General features: G+C 45.7%; 1 long non-coding RNA gene across 1 annotated transcript; it reads left to right on the top strand.

Annotated features, from left to right (window-relative positions):
* Positions 1 to 3,008: 3,008 nt before the first annotated feature.
* On the top strand, positions 3,009 to 4,050 carry LOC133493529 (uncharacterized). Its single transcript, XR_009793041.1, has 3 exons — positions 3,009 to 3,496; positions 3,618 to 3,690; positions 3,973 to 4,050. It is a non-coding gene; the product is annotated as an uncharacterized LOC133493529 (long non-coding RNA).
* The last annotated feature ends 1,109 nt before the right edge of the window (positions 4,051 to 5,159 follow it).

The raw sequence follows: 5,159 nt of genomic DNA, 5'->3' as shown, positions 1-5,159 counted from the left end.
TCACAGACCTTGAGGCCAGGGAGACAGACTAAATTACATGTATGTGTAAAAAAGGGTCTATGCGTCAATGCATGTTTTCTTGGTTTTGTGTGTGTATATATATATATAAACAAACCCTGATACTCATACGTGCTTGCGCGGCAAAACGGCAACACAGGAGTTATTTAGACAGCCAGGGTTTTAAACATCATTTGTACAATGTTTAAAATTTTGTATACATTGTAGAAGTGCTTCCTACGGGATGCCGTGATTTCATTGCCCCGTCTAGGACCTACTGTGGTGTTTGTCTTCACTCGCGCCTGCGGTGGGAAAAAAAAAAGCGATGCTTCGAGTCTGGCAGTACCTCTGCAGACCCACCTGATGGCGACTGTGGGAAGGATGCCGAGCAGGACGAGAGAGGAAAAACTCCGTCAGGAGGGGTCAGGGCTTCCTGTATGGAGGACCCGTCCTGAACAATGCGCATGCGAGGAGGTACTTCTCTGCTGCAAAGGGTTTTTGGGACTCGGATGAAAAAAAAGAATTCTGCGTTAGGAGCAGCCACCGGGTGCATGTAAGTCGGTGGACCGGAATCTAACCACCTGCCCTGATTTGTGTTTAACATGATTAGCAATATCAATGTTTAGAACGTTAGCAGTGTGCTTCCGTATTGACAGAGGCTAAGCATATAGCCTAAACGTTGACGTATAGCACACATAGAACGCATTGGCTAACATACACAGACTGATTTCACTGTTAGAAACCTGATGTAATGTTTGTATAAATTTATGAAACAAGTGTGTATATATAAAACGATGGTTGTTCATGAAGACAAGAAACGTTCTTGAACACTTTATTAGGACACCTGGACTGTACAAAATAGACTTTGTATAATAGGCACAACAGGTGCCTTTATAAAAATTATAAAAAGACATCCCGCTGCTTGCCGGACACGAGGAAAACGGGAAGATGGGGCGGTATTGGGAGGATGATGAGGACTGGGCGGACGCGCAGTACAGGAGGCGCCGCAGGCCTACACGAGGCTTCTGGGAGCGCGATGGGGTGGCACAGGGGTGGGTCGATGTCCGCAGGCACACACACACACACTATTCCAGCCCTCACCCGAAATCGCCCCTCCGCACGCACGGGGACAGGGGGAATGCGTGAAATCTCATGTCTTCTTTGTCTTACAGGCCCGACGGAGACATCTCCTGGGCCAATGAATCACAGACCTTGAGGCCAGGGAGACAGACTAATTACATGTATGTGTAAAAAAGGGTCTATGCGTCAATGCATGTTTTCTTGTTATGTGTATAATATATATATAATATATATATATATATATATATATTATAAACCCTGAGACTCATACGTGCTTGCGCGGCAAAACGGCAACACAGGAGTTATTTAGACAGCCAGGGTTTAAACATCATTTGTACAATGTTTAAAATATGTATATATTGTAGGAGTACTTCCTACGGGATGCCGTGATTTCCTTTCCCCGTCTAGGACCTACTGTGGTGTTTGTGTTCACCCGCGCCTGCGGTGGAAAAAAAAAAAAGCGATGCTTCGAGGCTGGCAGTACCTCTGCAGACCCACCAGATGGCGACGGTGGGAAGGATGCCGAGAAGGACGAGATAGGAAGAACTCCGTCAGGAGGGGTCAGGGGTTCCTGTATGGAGGACCCGTCCGGCACAATGCGCATGCAAGGAGGTACTTCTCTGCTGCAAAGGGTTTTTGGGCCTCGGATATAAAAAAAAGAAATCCGCGTTAGTAGCAGCCACCGGGTGCATGTAAGTCGCTGGACCGGAATCTGGCCACCTATCCTGATTTGTGTTTAACATGATTAGCAATATCAATGTTTAGAAAGTTCGCAGTGTGCTTCCGTATTGATAGAGGCTAAGCATATAGGCTAAACGTTGACGTATAGAACGCATTGGCTAACATACACAGACTGATTTCACTGTAGAAACCTGATGTAATGTTTGTATATAAGTTTATGAAACAAGTGTGTATATATAAAACGATGGTTGTTCATGAAGACAAGAAACGTTCTTGAACACTTTATTAGGACACCTGGACTGTACAGAATAGACTTTGTATAATAGGCACAACAGGTGCCTTTATAAAAATTATAAAAAGACATCCCGCTGCTTGCCGAACACGAGGAATACGGGAAGATGGGGCGGTATTGGGAGGATGATGAGGACTGGGCGGACGCCCAGTACAAGAGGCGCCGCAGGCCTACACGAGGCTTCTGGGGGCACGATGGCGTGGCGCAGGGTGGGTCGATGTCCGCAGGCACACACACACACCATTCCAGCCCTAACCCGAAATCGCCCCTCGCGCGCACAGGGAGGAGGGGGAAAGCGAAATCTCATGTCTGCTTTGTCTTATAGGCCCGAACGGAGACATTTCCTGGGTGCCAGTGAATCACAGACCTTGAGGCCAGGGAGACAGACTAAACTACATATATGTGTATAAAAGGGTCTATGCGTCAATGCATGTTTTCTTGGTTATTTGTGTGTATATATAAAATATATATATATATATATATATATATATATATATATATATAAACCTGATGAGACTCATACGTGCTTGCGCGGCAAAACGGCAACACAGGAGTTATTTAGACAGCCAGGGTTTTAAACATCATTTGTACAATGTTTAAAATTTTGTATACATTGTAGAAGTGCTTCCTACGGGTTGCCGTGATTTCCTTGCCCCGTCTAGGACCTACTGTGGTGTTTGTCTTCACTAGAGCCTGCGGTGGAAAAAAAAAAAAAAGTGATGCTTCGAGGCTGGCAGTACCTCTGCAGACCCACCAGATGGCGACTGTGGGAAGGATGCCGAGCAGGACGAGAGAGAAATAACTCCGTCAGGAGGGGTCAGGGCTTCCTGTATGGAGGACCCGTCCGGAACAATGCGCATGCGAGGAGGTACTTCTCTGCTGCAAAGGGTTTTTGGGGCTCGGATGAAAAAAAAGAAATCCGCGTTAGGAGCAGCCACCGGGTGCATGTAAGTCGGTGGACCGGAATCCGGACACCTGCCCTGATTTGTGTTTAACATGATTAGCAATATCAATGTTTAGAAAGTTAGCAGTGTGCTTCCGTATTGATAGAGGCTAAGCATATAGCCTAAACGTTGACGTATCGCACACATAGAATGCATTGGCTAACATACACAGACTGATTTCACTGTTAGAAACCTGATGTAATGTTTGTATAAATTTATGAAACAAGTGTGTATATATAAAACGATGGTTGTTCATGAAGACAAGAAACGTTCTTGAACACTTTATTAGGACACCTGGACTGTACAGAATAGACTTTGTATAATAGGCACAACAGGTGCCTTTATAAAAATTATAAAAAGACATTCCGCTGCTTGCCAAACACGAGGAAAACGGGAAGATGGGGCGGTATTGGGAGGATGATGAGGACTGGGCGCACGCCCGGTACAGGAGGCGCCGCAGGCCTACACGAGGCTTCTGGGAGCGCGATGGCGTGGCACAGGGGTGGGTCGATGTCCGCAGGCACACACACACACACACCATTCCAGCCCTCACCCGAAATCGCCCCTCCGCGCGCACGGGGACGAGGGGGAACGCGAAATCTCATGTCTTCTTTGTCTTACAGGCCCGAACGGAGACATCTCCTGGGGGCCAATGAATCACAGACCTTGAGGCCAGGGAGACAGACTAAATTACATGTATGTGTAAAAAAGGGTCTATGCGTCAATGCATGTTTTCTTGGTTATGTGTGTATATAAAATATATATATATCTATATATACATATAGATATATATATATATATATATATATATATATATATATAAACCCTGATACTCATACGTGCTTGCGCGGCAAAACGGCAACACAGGAGTTATTTAGACAGCCAGGGTTTTAAACATCATTTGTACAATGTTTAAAATTTTCTATACATTGTAGAAGTGCTTCCTATGGGAGGCCGTGATTTCATTGCCCCGCCAAGGACCTACTGTGGTGTTTGTCTTCACTCGCGCCTGCGGTGGAAAAAAAAAAAAAAGCGATGCTTCGAGTATGGCAGTACCTCTGCCAGACCCATGATGGCGACTGTGGGAAGGATGCCGAAGAGGACGAGAGAGGAAAAACTCGTCAGGAGGGGTTCCAGGTTTCCGGTATGGAGAACCCGTCCGGAACAATGCGCATGAGAGGAGTACTTCTCTGCTGCAAAGGGTTTTGGGCACTCTGTATAAAAAAAACGAAAATCCGCGTTAGTAGCAGACAACGGGTGCATGTAAGTCGGTGGACGGACGAACTGGCCAACTGCCTGATTTGTGTTTAACATGATTAGCAATATCATGATTTAGAAAGTTCGCAGTTGGTCTTCCCGTATTGACAGAGGCTCAGAATATAGCCTAAACGTTGACGGTATAGACACAATAGAACACATTGGCTAACATACACAGGCTGATTTCAGTGTGGAATGAAACCTGAGGTAATGTTTGTATAAATTTATGAAACAAGGTGTATATATAAAACGATGGTTGTTATGAAGACAAAAGAAACGTTCTTGAACCCTTTATTAGGCCAACCTGGACTGTACAGAATAGACTTTGTTATAATAGCACAACAGGTGCCTTTATAAAAATTATTAAAAAGACATTCCGCTGCGTGACGGAACATGAGGAAAAACGGGAAGATGGGGCGGATTGGGAGGAGAATGAGGAACTGGGAGCACGCCCGGTGCCAGGAGAGGGAGCAGCAGGACTCACAGAGAGGCTGATGGCGAGAGGCGATGGCTGGCACAGGGTGGGTCGATGTCCGCAGGCACACACACACACATTCCAGCCCTCACCCCGAAATCGCCCTCCGCGCGCACCGGGGACGAGGGGGAACGCGAAATCTCATGTCTCTTGTCTTCGGCCCGAACGGAGAGACATCTCCTGGGGGCCAATGAATCAACAGACCTTGAGGCCAGGGAGACAGACTAAATACATTAGGGTATAAAAAATGGTCTATGCGTCATGCATGTTTTCTGGTTATGTTTGTGTTATATATAATATATATATATATAAATATAAACCCTGATACTCACACGTACTTGCCGCGGCCAAAACGACAACACAGGAGTTATTTAGACAGCAGGGTTTTAAACATCATTTGTACAATGTTTAAAATGTTGTATATATTGTAGAA

The sequence above is a fragment of the Syngnathoides biaculeatus genome, chromosome 20 (genome assembly GCF_019802595.1).
Source record: "Syngnathoides biaculeatus isolate LvHL_M chromosome 20, ASM1980259v1, whole genome shotgun sequence".
Taxonomy (NCBI): Eukaryota; Metazoa; Chordata; class Actinopteri; order Syngnathiformes; family Syngnathidae; genus Syngnathoides; species Syngnathoides biaculeatus.
The sequence above is the reverse complement of the archived record's forward strand: the minus strand, read 5'-3'. Positions and strand labels throughout refer to the sequence as shown.